General features: G+C 60.1%; 2 long non-coding RNA genes across 2 annotated transcripts; one reads left to right on the top strand and one right to left on the bottom strand.

Moving 5' to 3' along the window:
• Positions 1-7,076: 7,076 nt before the first annotated feature.
• LOC148109406 (uncharacterized) lies at positions 7,077-15,844 on the bottom strand. The gene is made up of 2 exons (XR_015725680.1): positions 15,176-15,844; positions 7,077-9,795 (listed from the first exon to the last, which is right to left on the bottom strand). It is a non-coding gene; the product is annotated as an uncharacterized LOC148109406 (long non-coding RNA).
• A 151-nt stretch (positions 15,845-15,995) lies between these two features.
• Positions 15,996-19,125, top strand: LOC148109405 (uncharacterized). The gene is made up of 3 exons (XR_015725679.1): positions 15,996-16,171; positions 16,989-17,459; positions 17,580-19,125. It is a non-coding gene; the product is annotated as an uncharacterized LOC148109405 (long non-coding RNA).
• The last annotated feature ends 4,603 nt before the right edge of the window (positions 19,126-23,728 follow it).

Here is a 23,728-nt window from a genome sequence, read left to right as displayed (position 1 = left end):
GTCACTCCCTGCTGGGGGAGGGTGCTCCAGGCGGATGGGAGGGACGGGCAAAGGCTGAGAGATAAAACAGAGCTTCAGGTGTCCAAGGGCTGGAGGCAGGGGCTGCAGGGCCAGGACCCAGCGCACGGGAAGGGAGCTGCAGGGACTGACGAAGAGCCATCCTCTTCACAAGGGTGTGGGGTTCTCAGATCCGAAGCCTTTCACAATCACACCCTCATTTCATCCTCGCAGCACTTCCATGGGGCCGGCAGGCAAATGAGGACATGGAGGCCTAGAGAGGGATGGTGCTTGCCCAGGGGCACAAGCCCGTGTGTTATTAGAACTCTGTGTTAAAACCATGGCCAGGCTCCAACAGGCTTAAACTATAAGAGGTTCAAAAATGGTTTATATAAGGGGAAGATCCAGAAATAAACTGAGCTTCAGGTAAGGTTTGATCCAGGACACAAGATTTGATTCAGTCAGTAACGCATTTAGTGGCTTAGGGCTGTGTTACCTGTGTGGCCAGGCTATGGGGTTCCCTTAACTGGGTTGTAGGAATAAGGCCCAGGGCACCGTGCTAGCCTAGGGTAGAAGGCAAGGGCTGATGGGGAATGGCCACCATGTCCATCTCAGCCAGAAGACGTGAGCATTGGGATTTGGCCCCAGGGCTGATATTTCTTGCCAAATCACAATTTTCTCTTTCAGTTAGATATGTTGGTCCCATGGAGAAGCATGGTCAGAAAAAAGAACTTCTTGTTTTTTGAGCACCGGCTCAGTGCTGGCTCCAGTGCTGGGGCTCAGTGTTCAGGGAAGGAAGACACTGCGTACATGGAGAAGCTCAGGTATTGGGGGCTGGGAGGACATCGGCACAACACCCTCTCCATTGTCCCCTCGATGACAGTGTGGGCAGCTGCTGTGGGACTCACTTCTGCTGCTGCTCTCCATCTCACAGGGAGTGCCGTGGAGCCCTCACTTTGCCCTTTTTGCTCTGGCTGCTGGGATGCTCCAAGCACATTTGTGCCCAATTGCTCTAGCTTTCCTCAGGCATGATCTCGGGGGCAATGTGCCCCTCCTGTCTGGCTTCATTGTCCTCATTTGGCTGGCTTTCAAGTCTTAGGAACTGGGGCTAGAATTACAAGAATGACACCTGGAATCAGTTTTGTATATTGGAAGGAAATGGCTTTTTGGCCCCAGATCCTGGGTCCAGGTGGCAACACTTGACCCCACCTTCCTCCCACGGAGTTGCCGGAAGATTCTGAGACTCTGGTTGGGTGGTGTGTGTTGGACTGTGTGGCTGCTGTGGCCGGGGCCTACCCCTGTGATGCTGGTCACTGGTACTCGTGGGGGCAGCAGTGGCTATGGCCAGGCTGTGAGGACCACAGATCTTGTTGGAATACTGAGTCTCTCCTCTCCTGACTTGGTAGCTCTTGGGCAGGACTCCCCCTGGAGCCTCGGGTCGTGAGGCCTTCTCCTGGGCTGTAGGGAGATGTGGGTCTCATCGGTCAGGTCCTTGGGCCCCGCCTGGCCCACGGTGAGAGCCCGACAGGGAGAGGACAGCTCTTTCCACCGTGACTGTCCACTCTCCCACCGTCTATCACTTGTCCCCTTGTCTTAACCCAGGGTGGCTGCCTGTCCTCTGTCCAGGGTCCTGCTGCTGCCCCTGGGGGTGAAGCTGCCTGTGTGTCTCCCGCAGAGCCTGGGACACACCTTTCATGCTTCTGGGACCATGTTGGGAACAGTGGGTGCTCAACTGGTATTCTCTGAATGTGTGACTATGGCCTGGGGACATAACCCTCTGGTTGAGCAGAGGGCTGGGGTCCCCCTTCCATTCTGGGAGCAAGTGGGGCCTGGGGGGAGGATCCTGGGGCATTGGTTTAGAGATGCAAGGCTGCATCCTCTACCTCACAAACCACGACGGGTTTTCCCCGGGAGACAAGGGTATCATGCCCTGGCATATTCCCTGTTAGATTCCTGGGCTGCTGAGAACAAGGGTCGGGGCAGTCCCCCCAGCCCAGCCTCTGCTCCACTTTCCTCTGGAACAGACTCCGAGGAGCAGTGAGAATGTTTAATTAATTGCAATTACAATCTTCAAAGGAAGCCGAGAGTGGAAAGTTGTTCCTAATTACTGTGTTATGATGTCGGCCGGCTCCCCAAATTGATTGTGTTAGAATTTCCGATGGAGGATTAATTGAGTTGCCATGAGGACCCACTTGTGTCCCTCCCCCTTTTAGATAACGCCCCCATTCGGCCTCAGAAAAGGCACTGGCCTGGAATGACAATGAAGGCTGGGCCGCTGGAGGCTGGAGCCGTCTGGATGAAGAGCTCAACGCCAAGGTCAAGGCCGTGGGTGTGGCGTGGGCCGGCCAGATCGGCTCCTGGTAGTCACTCACATTGCTCACCAAAGGCTTCCTGTTCCTGCCTTCTGGAACTCCCTGGGGCAGGCCTGCTTCCCCACCCCCTACGGATAGGTGCGGTTGGTGACTAGTGGGGCCATGGAGTCCTGGGTGCCAGGACATCTGCCACTTCTGGGCTAGAGCACTGACTGCCAGCCTGAGTCCCTCTGCCATGGGGACCCGCGGTGCTGGAGACAGCAGCTGGCCTGGGGGACCTGCAGCTGCTCTGTCCCACGGTGGGTGGGAGCAGACACCACCGGAGGGCTTTAGAACATGCCTTCTCATTGGGGGGGGGGTGCTGGCCTGGCTTGTGTGTGCACGGCACAGGTGTGCACAGGGACATGGACAGACGCACGCGTCATCTGCGGGTTCAATTTTTGGCAAAGAATCATGAAGCATGTCTGAAAGGGCCCCTTGGGTGTGTGGAGTGACAATGAGGGAAAGGTTGGGAAGAAAGGTCTGGAAAGTCTAGAATGATTGTTTGGCTGCTGCGAGTTGAAATAGGTTTGGGGGCGGGCCCCGCGGAGGCCGAGCTGCCGGGAGAATCTAGGCGAACCTGCTGGAGATCAGAGCCGAGTGGGTGGGCAGCAGGGTTTCCTGAAGTTTGGAAGGAAGCAGGGGAGGAGAGCAGTCAGGGACTCCCAAGTTTGGGTGGGGCAGTGGGAAGGACGAAGTTTCATCTGCCCAGGTGGGAGCCGGCTCAGGGCCTGCAGGCTAATGGGTGTGTGGGGGACACAGGCTCAGTGCAGAAGGAGGTCTTATCTCATGGTGGCTGAGTCACTAAATGGCCCAGGAGAGGTGCACGTGCAGCTCCTCGGCTTGGTGGGCCCGCTGACGCTTGTGCCGGAGCCTGGTTCTTCCCTGCGCAGTGGGGACTGTCCCTGGCGGAGCTGCTGAGGCCCATTTCAGGCCCTAATGCTGAGTTAGGGGCGATGAGTTCTCTTATGGCCCTTTAATTACTGAGCACCAATGAGCTCTGAAATTACATTAAGAAGAGTTGCTGACGGCCCCAGCATCCCTTCTTTCCTCACCATGGGAGAGTTAACAGGAGTCTCGGGGACAGACGGGGGCGGGGGCGGGGTGGCTTCCAGCAGAGGCCAGGCCGGGATCCACCTAGGAGGGGGGGGCCGGGAGGCTCCAGGGTTCTGAAGTTTGGGCGTCCCTGGGCACATGTGGACCCGAGGAAACAGGGCGCAGGGGGTACCTGACAGCATCCCAGCCCCAGACCAGCTGGGTCCCCATCATCTCCATTTTCTCAGTTGGGGAAACTGAGGAATGCCATGATGGCTGGATGGAGAGTGACCCAGCGGGCTTCTGGCTCCAGTGTTGTGCTTCCGAGGATGGCCCTGCGCAGTGGCCAACCTCCCTGACCTTTCTCAGTTCTGGTGTCCTCATCTGTGAAGCGGGGTGATGGGGTGTCTCCCCACAGTGTGGGGTCAAGCTGTCATGGGGACCAAAGGGGCGGATGTGTGTCCGTGCTCAGCCCAGGCCTGGCTCATCGAGGTCTCGGCCTGGAGGCTGGTGGCGGCTGTGTCTCACGGCAGGGAGTCCCGGGGGGGGTGCCTCAGTCCCCGGACCCCAGTCCTGTCTGCAGTCATGGCCATGGAGCATCTCAGCCGGTTCCCAGGCCGAGAGCTGGGGCTGGAAGAAGTCCCGGGGAGCCTCCCCCACTCCCCTTAAACGCACATTTGTTCCAGACCTATGAATATGCGATTGTCGCCCACCTCCTCCCGGGGACTGTGAACTTCCTCCACTTCTGCGGTGAAACTGCATTAATCACGGCTAATTGCTAGCGGGAATTGTTTGTGTCAAGACCCGTTATTCCTGGGAATAAAGGGGAATAAAGGATGGCTCCTTTCAGGAAGCTCAGCATTGCCTGGGAAGGAGCCACACCAGACCCGGACAAGGCCCCCGGCCCCCGGCCCCCGCCCGGCCCACTCCAGTGGCCCCAACCGCATGTGACAAACGCGGGGCCTCTGGCCTTTGCTGAATCTTCAGGGAAATGAACACATCCATCATGTTCGCGCGTTTTTCTGAAGTTGTTGTGAGTTTCCTTGAAACCAAGGAAGGTTTTTTTCTTTTTTCCCTTTTTTTGGCAACAGCAGCTGGGAATACATTGACACTTTCTAAAAACTGTCACTTACTGCTTGGGGACGGAGCAGGGAAGGAGCCATGCCTGCCGAGCCCCAGGCCCAGACCTGAGCGTGCACACCAGCTCCTCCAGAGGTCCTGGGAGGCCGGGGCAGAGCGAGTCCGGGGCAGGTGCGGCCTGGGCTCCGGGCAGGCTCACCAACCAGGACCCAGAGCACGGATGGAAGCGACGGTGGAGAAGACTGTCTGCATAGGACTTATTTTCCCTGGAGTGTGTCTTAATGAGTTTATTAACAAGAATATTGGTCCCTGTTTTCTTAGAATCGGGGTGTGTGTCTGATGTCTGTTAATCCTGACCGAGGCCACCCCTGTGGGGACTGGGGTGTGAGCAGAATGGGAATGCTGAGCTCCAAGGTCTGTGTACAAGTACTCGCTTGTGTGTGCATGTGTACCTGTGTGCATGTGTACGCGTGTGTGCCGGCCGTGTGTGCACGTGGGCTTGCTGTGTGGATGCGTGTGTCTGTGCGAGCACATGCGTGTGCACACGCATCCGTGTGTGTGCATGTGTACCTGTGTGCATGTGTATGCGCGTGTGCCGGCCGTGTGTGCACGTGGGCTTGCTGTGTGGATGCGTGTGTCTGTGCGAGCACATGCGTGTGCACACGCATCCGTGTGTGTGCATGTGTACGCACGTGTGCCGGCCGTGTGTGCACGTGGGCTTGCTGTGTGGATGCGTGTGTCTGTGCGAGCACATGCGTGTGCACACACATCCGTGTGTGTGCATGTGTGTGTGTCTTGTATGCAAATAAACAAAGCCCTTCACAGTTCTAGAAGTCCCACCCACTCAGCCCCTCTCCGTTGCAGCAACTCTCTGAGCTCTGTGATTTGAGGACCATCTTACTGATGAGGAAACAGAGCCCTAGCGGGTTTGGGGGACTTGTCTGGGGCTCCAAACTGAGATCTGCCCCCGCAGGGACAGCTATGTCTGCAAGGCCCACAGGAAGATGCAGAAGAGGCAGAGGGCTGAGTGGGTGCAGGAAACACACTCGGTGTGTGGAGTCCCCCCCTTCCTCCAACTCCCCCGACCTCAGCCTCCCTGCCTCCACACGGTGTTCCTGGGTGTGTTCCTGCAAGGCCCTCCTGTGGCTCACAGGTGAAGTGTGGCAGCTGTCCTCCCTGGACCTGCTTCCCCTGATGGCCCAGGGGAGTCTCTGGCTCCTCCCCCACCCCTACCTTCACCCCCAGGAGCCCTGAGCACCTCCCTGCTCCCCCTCCTCTCCATCTCTCTGGCTCAGGCAGTCTCCTGATCACACCTCCTCTAGGAAGCCTCCCTGGCTCCTCCCACACCCAGGTTGGGATCCCCCGGGGCTCCCTCCCCAGGGATGTTGCCTGTCTGAGCGACTGTTGCTCTGCCGTGTGCCGTCTGCTGTTGGCAGGGCTGAGTCTGTGTCTGTGTGCACAGAAGTGAATGCTGTGTGCTCCCACGTGTTGGTGAGGTGAGCTGCCCGCTAGAACCTCGGGCCGGGGTCGGAGCCCCATCTCCCGTCTCCAACGCTGACTTCCAGGCCCGCGTCACTGGGCGATGGCAGACAGGTTCCCGCTGTGGCCGATGCCGGCTTCGGGGGAGACGGGCTTCCTCTGGTGACAGGTGAAAGGCCCAGATGCCAGCTCCCAGCCACACTCAGTGCTGTGGGTGTGGGTGTGGCTGGGTGGGGGCAGCCTGACCTGCCCTGGGCCTGCAAGCCACCTGAGGGCAGAGTGGGGGTCCTCTCTGCATGTCTGCCGTGAGGCAGGAGCTTGTCCCCCCGGTGGAGGGGCCTAGAGGAGCCCGCAGAGCAGGGGGAGGCAGCAGGGGAGGAGCAGCGGAAGACCGGCCCACCGCTGAGGAGATGTGGGCAATCCCCTGGGCCTGTGCAGGCTGGGGTTAGCCTGGATCCCTGATCACACCTCCTGAAGGTGTGAGAAGCGACGGTGGAGACGACCCTCCCACCGTCCCCGCCCAGTTCCAGAGCCAGAGAGCCAGCAGTTTGGGCAGGAGCCCAGGACCTCCCTTTTAGGTGCTTGGCCACAGCCTGATGGACATGGCCCAGCCCCCAGGTGGCTCAGGAGGCCGGGCAGCCCTTCCCCATCCTGGGGGACCATTTGCAAAACCCTTTCCATGCATTCCCAGGGCCACGGCCTGGTGAGAGACCAGACTCCCGCCCCATCCGCAGAGCCAGGCCCCAGGCCGTGGTGTCCCTGCACCCAGACTGTGCTATTCCGGCTTCTTCCGCCCCCTGCCCTCCATCCCAGCCCCACTGATTGGCGAGGCTTCCCTGGCTCCTTGCCTCTCATCAAACCCCATCCTCCCGGGAGAGGGCCTGGGCCTCCGGGCCAGAAAGACGCAGGCTCACGCGCCCGTGTCTCCTCTCAGTAGCTGCTGATCCGGGCAAGTGTGTCCCTGCTCCAGCCGCTGGCTCCGCGTCTGTGCGCTGGGATGAAGTGCAGTGAGGTGCAGAGAGGACCCCAGGGGCGCTGGGTGGGGAAACCGGTCGTGCTGCTCTGCTGGGAATCTCCAAGTCCCCAGGCAGGCTGGGCCACCTCCGCGCTTCGGAGTCTCAGCTAAGGACCAGATGGCGTTTTGAGCATTTTAATAAGAGCTATTTGCAGTGTTGCTGCCATAAAAAATTCCTGCTTAATGAGCAAACGCACGTCGGTAGCGAGTTAAAGGCGCTTGGATGTTTTAAATATTATGTACGTCGTGTTCGTGTTAACAAACCTGATTTTTAATTACACCTTCCCCTGCTGCCTGGCTGGGCTGAGGGTAGGGGAAGGGAGAAAAAAATCAGGCAAAACAAGTGTGGTTTGCTGTCAGGAGTGACAGCCAATTTTGTGAGCTCTCCCTTTTGCTGACACTCCACGGACGGCCACACAGACATGGAGCCTGGCAGGACGCGGCATGGCGCCACTGAGCCCGTCCCTCTTCTCAGTAAGGCTGGAGCCCTGACCCCGGCCACATGCTGACCTCTGACCCTGGTCACATGCTGAGCCCTGTCCCCGGTTGAACATTGAGTCCAATCCTGGTCACGTACTGAGCCCTGATCCCAGTCAAACACTGAACTCTGATTGCGGTTGTAGACTGAGCCCTGGCTTTAGTCATAGACTGAACCCTGATCCTGGGGACTAATTGAGCCTTGACCCTGGTTATAGACTTTGTCTTATTCCTGGCAGTGTCCTGATCCCTTATCCCTGATCCCAGCCATGGACTGAGCCTTGATCATGTTCATAGACTAAGCCCTTACGCACACACTGATGACCTCAGCAACCTCTTCTGGTGGGTTAGAGCACACAGGATAGTCCTGTGGGCCCAGGGACGTGATTTAGGCCTCTGGGAATGTGTTGCTGGGATGGGCTCCTTTGCTGACGGCTGACGTGACCCCCAGCTTTTCAGACACCCAAATGTCTGGCCACATTCAGTCCACAGCATTCCCTCCTGCTGCCCCATGAAGGTACCGAGTCCTTCAAGGATCTTGTGGTCCCATCACAGGGGGCAGATGGCACGGTCTCAGTTGTGGAGTGTCCATTTGGTAGGCCCGTGTGTGAGCGTGCTGCTGATTTCTCCACGCACCCCGCCTCCTGCTTCCCGCCTCCCGCCAGGGACTATCTGCCCGCCTTCCACAAACAGTAGGATGGTAGCTCTGGAGGTGAACTGTCCCCATGTCACGTCAGCTTGGTGCTCTCAGCTTTACCAGGACCAGAGCAGGGTCCTACCAAGGTGGGGCCCCAGGATGAGGGGCTCCCAGGAGGCCAGGCGAGTCAGTCTTGGAATGAGCTGTGCAGGGAGGAGGAGCCGACGAAGGGAGAGAGCCTCATGGCCACGGCCAGTGTTTAAACGTCTAAGCGTCCCAACCCTCCTGTTTCCAGGGACGGTCTGCTGCATGTGCAGCCTGGGGCAGGCTAAGGGAGCTGTCTGTTCCAACATGGCCTGCCTGGACTAGGATGGCGAGCTTTGGGCAGAGAGGCTTTTGAAGGCTCCCTCTTGCTGGCCGTGTGAGCTTGGGACAGCTACAGACCTCTCTGAGCCACCGCTTCCTCTGCTCCAGGGGATACCCTCCCCCACGTGGTGGTCGTAAGTCTGAGAGGGCGCACACACAGGGGGCCCTTGCACAGAGCCCAGCGCTGGTGGGGCTCAGTCCCTCGGCGAGCCTGTGTCCTGGGCTGTGAGTGCACGTGCCCCTCTCGGGCTGCCCCGGCCCCCAAGTGTGACAGGATAGCTGCCGGTGGCTGGAGTCGGGGAGGCTCTGGTACGCTGGTTTCTCCTGCAGGCAGGCCTTGTCGTGGAGAACTGGCTTTCTCTCCGACATCACTGCGACCGCCAGTCTGGCGGGCTCCTTGACAGCAGCAGTTTCTGTGAGGTTTGCCCCTGGCTCCTGCAGAGGGCCTGGCACTCGGTGGGTCCCCAGGGAAGAGCGGGGGCCGGCCGGGGCTCCCTCTCCTCCCTCCTGTCTGCCTCCCCACGTGCACGTGCGAGCAGGGCTCCCTGTGGCCAGCAGCGACTGCCGGTGACTTGAGGACGTGATGTTGGGTGCATGCGTCCGGGCGTGAACCTCCGTCAGCAGGGACCAGCCACCCCCTGACCTCAGGCTCAGTGTTTCACAGTGGCGGACTCGGCCCTTCTGCGGGCATTTACTGAGCACCTACTCTGAGCTGGCACGGGTTAGACACACTGCGGACAGGACACAGCCCTCGCACTCCCAGAGCTCATGCCCAGGACTGGGAGATGTGCGGTCCGTGTGTCAGCAGACGCCCCGGGCCCATGGTGATGGCTGGGGGGACGGGTGGGGGCTGCAGGGGGACGTGGTGAGGTGCTATCGCAGCTGAGCCTCAGTGGGGAGACAGAGACGCTGGGGCCCCGGGCTTCAGGCACAGGGGGCCAGCAGGGCCAATGCCTGAGGGGCCCAGAGGCCAGGGTCCAGGCGGGTGTGCGGCCCTGCGCTCAGCACCGCCAGGCGCTGGCTGCATTTCCCCAAGTATAAAGGGGGTATGAACTCGCTCAGCAAGCCCCTCCTCCGTGCTGGGCTCTGTTCCAGGAAGAGACCAGAACAAAGATCGCTGCCCTCCCGGAGCATAGCTCACCCCTCAGTTCTCGAAGTGTGGCCTGTGGAACCCCGAGGGGGCTCCAAGATGCTTGCAGGGGACCCACGAAGTCAGACCGTCTTCACAGTAGCACACAGAGGTGTTTGCGCCGCTGGGCACGGTCAGAGCGCTGGTACCGTCCTCCGCGCACGGACGTCCGGTTCCCACGCCGCACACGCACGCCGAGCCCCAGACCAAAGTCGCTTTTCCTTCGCATCTATGCAGGGACAAATGTTCATCACTCTGGGCCTGGAGCACACGTGTGCGTAAGCGCCCTGGGTGAGTTACAAGCTCAGTGCCCCCCGGGGAACTGCACCCTGCTAGCTGACTGGGTGTGGCCTCAGCCCTGCCTCTTGGTCTGGGTCCAGCCAGGAACAGGAGGGAGCTGGGGACAAGAACACAGTCCAGGGGCCCTGCACTTGGACCCCACTGCCCAGCGGCCTAGTGGCCCTGGTGGGTTCTTCCCCCCGGGATGCGCTCTCTCTGGATCGTGGGAAAGCTACACTTTTCACAAAGGGCTTTTTTGAAGGCCAGAGGGCGTAAAGTGCCCAGCATCTGTAGAGGTTCTGAAAATGGCCCCGATCATCACTGGGAATGAGAACCCTCCTGCAAACCTTATAAAACAGGCCCCCAAATGCCTGTTTTCAAGAAACTGAGGCTCAGAGTGGCGAGCTGACCTGTGCAGGGCCCCACGGTGAGCAAGGACTGCGGCCAGGTCTGCGATCCATTTCTGAGGCTGCCCGGTGACCCTGGCCTGCCAGCTCTGTTCAGACCCGTGGGGTCCCCACACACCTGCACCCCTGGTCGGCAGCTCAGGCCTCCACAGAGCTGATTTCCCCAGTGACTCCTCCTCAGAGCTGGCTTCCTGGCCATTGTTATGAGAACCGCTTTCTCACTGTTGCACATAGCCGACGGAGGCTGGGGTGGATGGACAGAGGGAAGACAGGGCTGCGGGGCCAGGAGGGGGGCGGCTTCTGGGCGGGCCTGGATGGGCTGGTGGTCTGTGTGTCAGACTCTTGTTGTGCCAGGAAGAAGGAGGGGTGCAGGCTGACCTCAGCGGGAATGGCCATCGTGAGCAGTTGGAGTGGGACATCTGGGTTTTGACGGTGCCATGTGATTCCAGCCAGGGGCCTAGGAGCCCCCAACGCTCACCCACCAATCGCTGCATTCCCACCCCCACAAAGGGTCAAGTAGGCCGGACAGGGAGGGTGGCAGGGTGAGGACTGGGGGGCCGCTTGGCAGCAGCTGCCCAAGTTCTCCCTGACTGGGCAGGTTCTGGGCAAGGCGACGTGGGGGCAGGAGGCCTGGACGTGAGTCCACGTGGTCAGGGAGCCGAGGGCATGGAGATGGGGGCTGTGGGACAGAGGCGGCCATGGGAAGCTTTGGATGGACATTTTTAAAGGGTCACCTGGCTACTGAGATGGGGGGTCCAGAGTAGGGAGACAGCAGGAGTGGGGCAGGGAGCCTCTGGCTTGGGGTGAGGCTCCACAGAGAGGGGAGGTGGCAGGGCATTGGGGGAGCTGGGAGAGCTAACGATGGCTGGGGGCTCCCCACGACTTCTCCATGGGGGTCTTTCCCTGATGGTGGCCTGGAACCAGGCGGGGCCTCTGGAATGGACAGACAAGCAACAGGATGTCTTCAGGACACCAGTGCAAGGGGTCAGAACCTGTGCACTGACAGACAGTTGAATGAGGAGCGTGCTGGAGGAAAAGGGCAACCCTCAGGGCGGGCACCCCACTTGGCTTGGTGGAGCAGTAAGTGGAAAATGCACCTGTACCCCTGGGGGCAGGCCTGGACCCCAGATTCCCCACAGCAAGTCCTGATGGTATTTCCCTGTCCCTCCACCCCTTGGGGGCCACTTCCAGCCCCATCTGAGCTCCAGGCACCTTTGGTCAAAACAGGGGGGCTGGGCCGCTCTCTCGGTTGTTGATTAGCTGGCTGGGCTGACCCCAGAATCACAGGAGGACAGGGCTCCTCTTCCTCTGGCCTCTGGGCCCAGCTCACCGAGGGCTCTAAGATGCTGGGGAGTTGAGGCCACTGGCCCAGGATATGGTCCTGAAGGCAGCCTGCGTGGTGTGAGGCCACTGGGTCTTGTGTCATCTCTGCTGGAGACCCTGGGAGTGACCGCAGGTGGACATCTGCTAGCGGAGGGCAAGAGAACCCGGCAGTCCTTCCAGTCTCGTCTCCTGGAATTTCAAGACATTTCTGAGGCCTGACCCCTCCTTCTGGCCATGACAGGGCAGGGCTGGCTCATCCCCGGGCCCCAGAGCTGCTGGAAGATTCTCTCCCAGAAGAAACACGCTGCACAAAAATAGCAGCCTGGTGCCAATGAGCATATGCTGCCTCCAGGGGGCGGCGGGAGGGACTGAGGCCCCGCGACGCGCTCAGAGCTGGAGGCCCTGAAGCTCCGGGGGAGGGCGTCTGTGTCGCTGGCACTGACGTGGGGCTGGCAGATGGAGCTGCTGCTGGGGGGGCACCTACTGTGTGCCAGATGCCAGTTGCTTCCCAAGGACCTGCCAGGCAGGGGCTGTTGTCTCCTCCCCCAGGTAAGGACACTTGGTGCCGAGAAACCAGGTAACTGCTGAGTCACAAAGAGGAGGGGTGGAGTGGGGCTGATCGGCCTGACCCCAAGGAAGATGGCATGCTGTTGACATGGGTGAAAGAGACTCACTCGTCCACCCACCCACTCACCACACATCTGTCCATTCATCACCCACGCACCCACCCACCCACTACTCATCTATCCATCCATCCATCACCTATCTGTCTATCCATCCATCCATCCAGCCAGCCATCCATCCATCCCCCACCCACCCACCCATCCACCCACTTCTCATCTATCCATCCATCCATCACCCACCCACTACCCATCCATCCATCACCACCCGCCCACTCACCACCCATCTGTCCATCCATCCGTCCATCACCCACATCCATCATTCATCTGCCATCCCTCTGCCCATCCATTACTGGCCTAAATGCTGAATTATCACCTCAAATTGGGCTGTTTCACTCTGTGTACCTTAGGACATGCCAGGGGGCTCTCTGGGCCTCAGCTTCCCCATCTATGAAATGGAGGAAGTTGAAGTCAACAAGAATCTCACAAAGCCCTTCGGAGCTCTGCACACTCAAGCTCAGAGAGGGGATTTCCGCATGAGCCTTGCCCACCTATACAGGGGACAATCCAGCTCCTTAGCTTAGATCCAGAACCCTGTGGCCTGGCCCAGCCTGCTTCACTCCACCTTCTGCCCGGCCTGCATCTCCATCAGTCCCCATTCAGGCTTCTCCTCCTCTTTCATCTGCAGGATGCCCTTCCACTACGGGGGGTGCCTGGCGTACCCACTGATGAGGTCTCTTCCTAGTACAGCAGTTCATGTCATGGCCTTGGAGCCAGGATGCCTGACTTGCCTTCTGGCTCCATTCATTGATCTCTTGGTGCCTCAGTTTCCCCATCTGTGAAATGGGGCAGTTCCTACCTTAGCAGGGGGTTGGGAGGATTCAAAGGTGCCATGGATCTAAGGTCCTTACCACAAGGTCTGGCCTACACGGGTGTCCATGTGTTGGCTGTTACTATTATGATCCACTATTTCCTGGACACCCAGTGAGGGCTGGGCCCAGTTCCGCGGTCCAGGTACTCAGAGGTGAGTGACCCTCATTAGGCCCCACCTTCAGGATCTCAAGTCCAGCCAGAAACCTGATGAGCTGGGGGCCATCAGTCATGCAGCTTGGTCAATGAGTGGAGGCCAGGTTGGCAGCCCCATGGAGGGGCGTCCAGCTTGGGCTGACCCTGCTTCATCCGGCCTGGCTGGCCTGCAGGGCTCAGTGTTTAGAAATGGGAATATGTGTTGGTTTAACCTTGGCGGGGCTGGAGACTTGTTCTGGGCTGGGTGCTCCTCTGGAATTGCCCCCTGACTCTGCAGCACCCTGGGGGTATGGGAAGTCCCTCTGTCTGTCTATCCCGGTTTTTACCTGCTGCAGCTCCCATCAGCCTCCTCTTTGGAACCTAGTTACCAGTTGGGGAGGGTGGGGCGCCATGCTAGGAAAGACTTCTGGGGGGACAGCGTGCTCGCTCCTTTCAAAGCCTCTTCCAGGTTCTCCCTGCGGCCTGAGCTGCTTTCTCGCAGGGAGGAAGGGAGGATGGCCTTTCCACAGTAAGAGCCCGCTCTGCTGCTTTCGCATCCAGGATGGGATTAGGAAGGTGAAGGAGGGGTGGCGTCCTCTGTTTGCTCCCATCAGAGGAGGCTTGCTGGCGGCCAGGGGAACTCTGAAGGAGTGACCTCTTCACCTGTCACCAACTAAATGTCCCCCAGAACCTCTGCCTTCACCCTGGGGGATGTGGTGGCCCCGGCTCCTCACTTCCAGCCTCTGGATGAGGAGAGAGGGTCAGGGGGCTGTGGTGTCCAGGCAAGTGAAGGATGGAGAGCGTGTGAACTCAGGGCGACCGGGCCCCAGCTTATGCCCCTCACACACACACGCACACAAACACACGGACACACACACGCATGGGCACTCACACCCTTGCACACGCTGATACGTGTGCACACACGTGGCACATACCCTCACAGCCACGCCGCCTCATACGCCTGTGCACACTCTTTCCACCACTCTGACTCACACACTCACGTGTGTGTATGTGCACACGCACGCGAACACATGCACAGACGCGCACGAGCAAACCCCTCGTCCACTGCGCGTCCCCATCACACCAGCACGACACAGGCGCATCCTCCTGGACACATGAATCTTCCCCACACTCATGTCCCCCTTGGCACACACGTTACACAAACACACAAACCTTATTCGGAAGGTGTGGATTGCCTGTCACATGTGCACAGAGCACACGTGTGGACAGACAGAGCACGTCCATCCCCTCAAACTGCAGCCGACCCAGGGCCACCTGGGGCCCCCATGCTGAGCAGGCTGGGCCCGCAGGTGCTTCCCAGTGAGTAGAGGGTCTGAGGGTGGCACTCACCCCCTGAAGATGCTGTCAGGCCCCCCATCTCACCTTGCTTGCCTTTTTCCCAGTGGAGTTTGTTAGAGACAAGTAGGGGAGGGGATGTGGGGAAGAGAGCAGCATCACGGGACCCCACAGTGATGGCCTCCTCTCTGACAACATCACCTCTGCCCTCTTGTCCCTCCCACGACAGCTCAGACCCAAAGGGCTCCTGTCTGCTAGAGATGGCAGGCAGGTGGGTGGACCTCCAGAGGGGCATTTGTCATCCTGCCACCTCCTTTTTAATCAGCCAGCTCTATGCTGGCTGGGGAGCTGAATGAGGAGTCCGTCTGGGGGACAGATGCCCCCCAGTGCCCTTTCAGAGGCCAACACTTTTGGAAGGAACTGGAATCCATCGCTGGGCACTGACATTGTTCACTGCTGGAGGCCAAGCTGCCGAAAATGTAAATTTCTAATTAAAATAGAAATTAATCCTCTCCCCCAACTACCTGCTATCTCCAGCCAGATGAGCAAAAGTTTTATGCTGCTAATTAATGTAATCGCCCGTTAGCTTTATTTACATAAGCAGATATAATTCGCGCGGCTTTGCAGGAGCTGATGGAGAAACTAAACAAAAATTTTTTTACTTAAAAAAATTAATTACCTTGATCCTCCCTCTTGTATTCTAATCACAGACTTGCAGGGGTCCCTCTTTGGCGCTTCCTGAAGCCCTGGGTTGGCACCTTCTTTGATGAACTGGGAGCTCGTTCCAAACGCAGGGAGAAGCAGCAAAATTGCCGTGGAGCCGCTCGGAGGAAGACGCCGCGTCCACACATGAAAGACCCGATGGATGTGATAATTATTTACGGTTTCTGGTGCTGGGGCTTTTGTTACCCTGTTAAATAGACTCTAAACACCACATTAAAATCTTGAAAAGTTCCTGGCAGATTAATAAATCATATTAACTGCTCTGGCGTTCGGCATGTTTTTTGGGGGAGGTTTGAGTCTGTTTGGCGACTGTGGCTTCAGTCGCTTCCCTGGAGGGTCCGTGCCTGGAGTCTTCTGAAGGAACCAGCGGTGAGCCCCGAGGTCACCCCCCTCCAGGGCTGTGGGTGGGGACCTCAGTCTGCCCCAAAGACTCAGATCTTCAAACAAGCCGCCAGGCATCAGGGGGTCTGGCATAAAGGGAGCAGAGGAGTTGTGTCCCTGGGGTGGGAACAGTGGAGTTGGTCTATAAGTCAATCATCAAACATCTGGGGGCCAGTGCTCCGGGTGGCCCGGCCAGTGGGCACCACGAAGCCGTGTACGCAAGTCCCCTGACTGGGGTGCATTAAATTGGGCCACCCGTGAAAGCTGTGTCCAAGCACTAACCCCGTACCCATTAATGTGGCCTTATTTGGAAATAGGTTCTGTGCAGCTGGAAGCAAGTCAGATGAGGTCAGCCCGGAATGTGGGTGGGCCACAGACCCGTGTGACTGGTGTCCGCATAAGAAGAGAGAAATCTGGACACAGGCAGAGACTGGAACGAAGGGTCTGAGGCCTGGAACGGCGAGGAGGCAAGGCGTGGGTTCTCCAGCAGAGCCTCTAGAAGGAGCCGCCTTTCTGGCACCTGGACTTCAGACTTCGGCCTCCGGGGCAGTGAGGGAATCAGTGTTTGCACGTAAGGCTCCCCAGGGTGCGGTGCTTTCTTACTGCTGTCCCAGGAAACTGGTACACGGCCTCAGGGACCCTCCCGTCTCATGAGGGAGACAGACAGTATGGATGCAGAAGCCTCAGGAGCCTCCTGGACGGAGCTCAGGGCGTCCTGCTGTGTGGAGGGGCGCAGGCTGCTTGGTGCAGCCCAAGGGTCAGGGAGGGCTTCCTGGAAGAGCTAGACTGGGCTGAGGCTGGGCCCCTGGCAGATGCACTCTGCTGCCTGTGGCTCTTCCCTGAATCCCATCCTGCCCCTGGCCAGCCCCACACATTTGTCTCCACCTCACCTTCCACCTGGCCGCCCCTCCCCCGACCCCCTGTTCCGTGATCCTAGACCACCTGGTGCCTGCCCCGAAGCCACCTTCTCTGAGCAGCTTCCCTGAGCAAGGTGCCCGCTGGGGCCCCTCCTTCCGCTTCCCCAGCGCTCTGCTCTGTCTCTCAGTGCCCACGCACGGCAGCCGCATCGCCGTGATTTCTGACTGCTCTCTTCCTACCAGACTGGAAGCCCCTAAGAGGCCTCGTTCCACACGGTGTCCCCAGTCTGTCCCTCCGTGGCACACCCAGGTGCCTGGCAAACATTGGGCAAACATGTGGTGTGGTGTGCCCTCATGGCCTGGAGAGCACGGGAGCGGGCGGGGGAGTGAGCGTGGGAGCAGAGCACTCGGTGCCGCCCGGTTCTGCCCAGCACGCGGCACCGGACGTCGTGGAGGCCCCTACCCTCTGGGCCTCGGTTTCTACTCCTCTGACGCGGAGGTGGCGCCTTCAACCTGTGTGCCCCTCGGCAGGGTGAGCGGCGCCCGCCACGGCCTCGGCCTGCACACCCTCCCTGACCACGTCTTCACCCCTGCCTGCGGAGGATACCTGCCCTTGGACCCACCCACCTGCCGGCCTGTGTCTGGGACCAAACACTGCGGAGTGACCCGAGGCCCGGCTTCCAGAGAGCCCCGCGTGGTGGGGAAGGACCGGGCTGCTCTCCGGGGACGGCAGTCGGAGCAACTTTGAAGAGCCCCCGCCCCCCTTGCAGAGAACAGCTGCGGAGTCTGAGTCTCCTTCCCCCACAGAGATTCTGGGGTGTTTTTTCCCCTCCTTGAATGAGGGAAAGAAATGATGCTGAGTAGCAAGTAATTACCCAAATCGAGGCGGAAATCAGCCATGAAAGGGGACAAATGAAGAGGAAACGTCCCCCCTCGGCCCTTCCTTTCCTTGCCCCACCTGCCGCTCCGCCTGCCGCCCTGGTGACAAGGACGCTGTCCTTCGTAAGTCCCCCCCGCCCCCGCACCCAGGGCCTGCGCACAGAGCCGCAGCCGTCCGGCGGCAACACCCTCAGTGGTCCGTCGCGCTCGGACCTCGTAACCTTTCCTTCCCTCCTTTTACAGTCACGCTGGCTTCCCCTGTCCCTGGGGAGGGTGACAGGACGCGCACCTCGAGGAGCCCCTCCGGCCCCCAACACGGCGGGCACAGCGTGTCCCTGCAGGCCTTGCGGGGTGGCTGCCCCTTCTGGCGGTGGCATCCTCGGGGCATCTGCAGGAGCGTGGGGGCCAGGCTCACAGCTCCCGGGAGGGCCCACGCCGTGCCTGTGAGCGACTCACCTGGCAGACCTCTCTGGGAGTAAGACTGGCTAACTTGGAAGAAAACAGCTTGGGTTTGTCTGAAGAAAGCTGGTGACCATTTGAAAAACCAGCTTGTTGAGATAGACTCCAGCCTCCAGTCCTCCACCCCCAGGGCACAGGTCAGCGGGTTTTAGCATTTCCAGAGCATTTCCATCACCACAGGCAGTTTGACAATGGTCTCGTCACCCCAAGAGGAGACTCCTTTCCCTGAGCCTCACTCCTGCCTCCCCGTGCTCTGCCCCCCCCCCCCGCTTTGCAACCTCGAACCTGCTGACGGGCTCTGTGACTTGCCCGTTCTGCACGTTTCATACAGAAACAATCAACATCACGTGGCTTTCGGTGATCGGCCTTTGCCACACCGCGGGGTGGTCTCCAGGCTCAGCCACGTGCAGCAGGTGTCCCGTCCTGCACACACACCGCGGCTTTCTTCACATGGGTCAGCTGCTGGCTGCCGGGAGCGTCTGCACCCCGCCTGGGAGGGGCTGTGCCGCCAGGGGCGCTCGAGGACTGGTCTCTGGGCAGACGAATGTCTTCAGACAGCTTGGGGGCACACCGGGCCGTGGGTGTGCTGAGCCGCATGGTGGTTCTGTTTCTCCGCCGCCTCGTGGCACTGACCACACACCTTGGTTCTAGCTTCCCTGAAGGAACTGGGATGCAGGGTACTCCCCCTTCCTGGGATGCGCTGGCTGGAGAGGAAGTGGGGTGCTGGGGCCACCAGCAAGTGCACTGGTCCTTGTGCCCAGAGCAGGGCCAGCCTCGCAGTCAAGCCACAGCACCCCGCGTCCACCGTTTCCTGGCTGTGATCCTTGTCGCTCTGCCACTTCGTGCCTTGGTTTTCCCAACTGTAATGCAGATGTCTCGGAGGGTCGTTCTCTTAGGTTGGGTGGCCTCTAAAAGCATATTCTGAGCACAGAATTGAGTGCACGTGGTTTATTTTGGGGTGTGTGGGATCCCAGGAAGCAGCAGCAGGGGGTGCTATCAAGCCAGTAACCACGTGGGTGCCTGGACCTTGGTGGGGCCGGCGGGTGAGGCATGAGCTGTCTGTGCGGCCAAAACGGGAGCGTCCTGCCCCAGGGAGGTGGTGACAGCGGAACTCCAGGACGTACCAGAGAGGTGCTCGCAGCTTCGAACGGGCCTTCACGCTCTGGAGCAGGGGAAGCAGGACCTACTGGCGCCTCGTGTGCTGGCCGCGGAGGCGGAGGACGGTGCGGAAGAGGGCGCCAGCTGGGCATCCTTCCTGCGAAGCTGCTGGAAGAAGGACAGGCCTTGGAGTGCTCGCTTCCTGGGTCGTGGGTGGCCGGCCTCCGTGATGGAACCAGCATGGTGTGGGTTCCTCACTCAGACAGGGGCGCGGTGCGCCGGCAGGGGTGCGGCTGGGTCCCAAGGAACAGGAAGGCGGAACTGCAAGTCAACTCTTGGCTGGCCTGGGTTTCAGCCCGGAAGTGACTGTGCATCTCCCCTGGCGGCCCCTGGGGAGACAGGAGAGTGGAAGGATGCCATGGCCCCAGCCCGGGACTGCCTCTGGGGGCCCGTTTCCTTAGCTCACAGTGGGGACACCACTTTCTGCTGTGGCTGTGTGGGGATGAACACAATCGTGGTGCATTCAGTTGGTGCTTGATAAATGCTCAGTGCCCAGCACTGCGGTTGGATGTCCGTGGGGGGAGCCCTGGAGCCCTGCTCTGCCCCCGAATGAGGAAGAGGCGCTCTGGGGTCCCGCCGCAGGTCCCCGTCCCTGGGGGTGGGGGCGGCAGTGGCTCAGGCTCCTCTGGTCTAGAAAGTGACATTTGGAAGGAGGTGGGCCTGGGGCTCACTTAACATTTGAGTGCCACCAGTGAGTGCTCCCTGGGGCCACCCAGACGCATTGCGGGAACGTTAGCTGGGCTGCAGGAGTTGGCGAAGAATGTGCAGGCAGGATTTAGGGGCTCCAGAGGTGTGCTTGAGGCTGGCGCTCGGCTTCACCTTCCTGCCCCGGCGAGGAAGGAGGGAGGGGAGCAGAGAGAGGAGGGCGAGGGGAACGGCCCCCGAATCTGGCCCGCGCTCCTGTCTGCAGCCCTGGACCCCTGGACCTAACTCTCCAGGGCTGCAGGTAGGGTCAGGGCCGACATCCCAACCCTGCACCCAACCAGCTGTCACCCCCACCTTCCATGTGACACCTGGACCTCCTCACTCCAGACCCGGCCCCTCCCGCGCATCTGCGGGCAGCTGCTCCTCTCTTTCTCCCACCCTTTGGATTATCGGGGTCCCCTCCTCCCCCAGGGCTAAGCTTTGGGGGTTTCAGGGACCGTCTGCACTGTGGTTCCACAGGGCTTTAGGGAGAAGGGGCCAGCATGGGGTGTGGAATGGGCGGCAGTGGCGTTGGGCCCGGCTTTCCCCTCCGTGCTTCTGACGCGAGCTGTCGTCCTAGGGTGTCCGGGGGGCGGGTCCCCGTGCCTGGGCACTGTGCCAGCGCGTTGGTGACTTAGAGCAGGCACCTCCAGATGCTGGTGGGAGAGGCCAGGCAGGGCCTCTGGGAGGCGGGTGGGCGCCCCTCCCTGACCAGGTGCGGGCCCGGCGCTGTGCTGGATGCTTCCAAGACCAGGCCCTTAGACACGGTCTCTGCCAGCCTGACACGGAGCCTGGGGCTTCCTCAAGGACACAGAGGCTGCTCAGTGGCTCCCAGAGCAATGGGCTTGGTGACTCTGGAGCAGGAAAGACCCTGCCCTGCCTCAGAGAAGGAGGGCCTGACATGAGGCCAGGCCCCACCCGCCTCCCTGGTTCTCCTCACTGGCCAGACACACCTGCAGGAGTGAGTGGGGGCGAGGCAGGGACTCTGCTGCCTCTGTCACCACGTTTTCTGGGACATGTGCCCCTCCAAGCTGGCAAGCAGGACCAGGGGTGTCTCATCCACCCCATGCTGGGCCCCTGGGGACTGGGGACATGTCCTGGCCTGTTGGCCATGCCTCAAGAAGGTCTGGTGGGGTCTGCCTCACCCTGGAAGGCCCCTTCCTCTGTGTATCCCTGGTGGGCTGCTGGTCACCGCTGATTACTGCGGCCTCAGCAGCATGTCCAGAACCAGGGCCTCCAGGAGAGAAGGCAGATTCTGCACAGACCCTCTGTGGGGTCCCCGCAGTCAGTCCAGAGGCCTCCAGGGGTCATTCAGCGGCAGGCCTGTTACCTGTGCTGTCAGCGCGTCTCAGCAGGGTGCAGGGGCTACCCACCCCCCAGCTGCACCGAGAAGCCAGGGGCTCCTCCCTGGGCCGTTTCACAACATTCCAGGTGCCCCTCACTGCTGTCCACAGAGGCTCTGCCCTTCCGCCCAGGCCCTGCTGTGGGCTAAGTGCAGGATGTGTGCCTCCTTCCTGTGACTCAGTGGGCCTGCCCAGCCCCTGCTGTCCCCACGGAGCCCTCGCTCCCTCCTCTGTAGCCCCATGAGATGGGCCAGGCTGCCCTGGGCCTCCAGACCTCCTACCAAGCTGAGCCACACAATCCCGTGTATCAGGCACTGACCCAGGAGCTAGGAGGGCACGCCAGTGAGCAGGACAAACAGGGATGTGGAGTGACGGGCAGGGCCCAGCAAGCCAGTGAGCCAGGATTCCTCAGCAGGGAGAGAGGTAGGGCAAGCGGAGGGAGTGATGGGAAGGGCCCCTTACCTCTGCCCGCCCCTGAGCACAGCCAGCACGCAGTAGGTGCACAGATGTGCTGTGGGTGCAAGGTTAAAGGGATGAGTGTGTCCTTGTCGGCTCTGCCCATCTGGGAGGACCCATTCCTCTGCCCAGCACCAGCCAGTGCCCCCACCCCCCACCCCAGTGCCCTGCCTGCTTCCCCCCTGCAGGCTCCTGTTTCCCAGGACCCGGGCCATGCCCTATCCATCTCGGCTGCATGCACATGGGATTCCAGAAGAGCCCAGCACCAGCTGACCCCCTTCCAGGCTTCTGGGGTACAGCTCTGACCAGCTTTTCCTGCTCTGCTGTGGGGTTCCTGCTTCTGCTCCCTGCTCTCTCTCTCTCTGATGGCCTCTCTGCCTCTCCTTGGCCTGTCTGGCCCCAGGTCTCCCATGGGCTCCTTGGGGACCCCCAGTCGCAGCTCCTGGCTTTGCAAGGCCGTCCTCCTGCCCTCCCTCTGGAGAAGAGCAGAGCCCCCCACCTGTCTCCTGGGGCCTTCTCAACGTGGAGCCAAACCTAAGTGGGTTGCCATGTCAGATTGTCTGCTGACTCATTCTCCAATGTGACCTCGTCACATCTTGAGGTGAGTCACAGAATTGCTTTGTGTCTTTTCTGTGCTTGAGGTGACCCCACACACATTACTCAGGATGAGTGGATGGCTAGTGGGGAAGAGCTTGTCCAGCTCTGAATGCAGGATCGCCCTCCTCCTGCTCACTTCCCTGAGGGCCTCCCTCCTCCATCACTCAGCCCCCCTCACCTCTTCTGCTTCCTGACGTGGCTCCCCCTGCCAGCTCCTTGGGGACACTCTGCCCACAGACTGTCACTCCAGCTGCCCCCCGCCCTATGGGGGCTGTGTGATCCTGGCTGACCCGGAGAAGCTGTCCAGGGCTCTGAGTGTGGAGCAGACCGTGGAGGGGCTTGACCTCAGGGGCGGCCCCCAGGAGACTCGGTCACCCAACAGACAGTCATTGAGTTCTTGCCAAGAACCCTCAGCCACCCTTCTTTTGCTCTGGACAAAAGTGCCTCTCTCTTTTGGTTGATATTTGAAATTACAAAATGAATTTGCTACGGTGACTCAAGCCAAATGTAAGCAATAGTGACTGTAGGTAATTGTGTCTCCCGTCCCTCTCTCCAGGGGGTGATTGTAGTCTAACCCTGTGACACCCTCACTCCCCAGAGAGCGAATGTGAGTACGTGTGCATTGGAGTGTGAGTAGGCATGTGAACGTGCAAAGACGGAATAGTGTGCTTGAGTGTGTGTGCTTGAGTGTGCACACGTGTGCAAGTGTCCAAACAAGGACCGCCGTGTGCCTGAGTTGGAATGTGTGTGTGCGCGCACAAGGGAGTGTGTACGGGCACACTCACTCATGAGCATATGTGTGTGCCCACGCACCTGTGTGTGTGTGTGTCCGTGCATGGAGCTAAGGGCTTGTCTCCACCTCCCAGATGCTCTCTGTGGGGCTCAGCACATGCTGACTCGTGAGCCGGCCACACCGCAGGGCAGAAAGCATCGGGAGGGCTCCACGGAAGGGGCACCCCCCACTCCGGGCTTGGAGACATGTGGGGAGGCATCCCAGGGACCAGGAGACTTTGATGTGTTTTATCATGATGGAGACCCTCGTCTGTCCTCCAGGTGGACAGGGGACTCCGCTCCATCTACCAGAACCACCTTCCTCCTTATCCTCAATGTCACTGCCCCCCCCGCCCCGGGTGGCCCTTCCCAGTTCACAAAGGGGTTTCACATCTGTCATCTCATTCACGTGTGCTTCTGTCAGCCAGCGGGGCCTGTGGGAGCCGGCAGGGCACCGTTTCACAGATAGTTGCTGATAGTACAGGGGTGATGCCCCGCCCCCTGGCTGAGGGTCCCTGTGCAGGACTGAGTCACAGATGGATGCTGAGAGTGGACTGATGGATCAGGGAGAGCTTCCTGGAGCAGGTGGCCCTGGAAAGGTGGCTTAGAATTAGGCAGCTAAGAGCCGAGGCTCTCGAACCCCAGCTCGGATGCCCTCCTTTGAGGCTTTGAGCAGTGTCCTCCGCTCTCCAGCCTCAGTTTTGTCATCCGTAACGTGGGCATGACTTGGACTTTGTCAAGGCCCTTCCTACTCTGGGGTTTTGTGACCCCGACTCTTGGCAGATGGGACAGGAGAACGCCAGCCAGAGGGCTGGGTTCTAGCTGTGGGCGGTGGGGTTGGGAAAGGCCAGTGCAGCTGCTGTTCTCAGGAAACTGCTGTTCTGAGCGAGCTGGGTGGGCGGGTGCCCCAGCCTGCTGTCTGCA

Source organism: Ursus americanus, chromosome 9 (assembly GCF_024610735.1).
Source record: "Ursus americanus isolate L20-20 chromosome 9, mUrsAme1.1.p, whole genome shotgun sequence".
Lineage (NCBI taxonomy): Eukaryota > Metazoa > Chordata > Mammalia > Carnivora > Ursidae > Ursus > Ursus americanus.
This window is presented reverse-complemented; position numbering and strand designations above follow the sequence as displayed.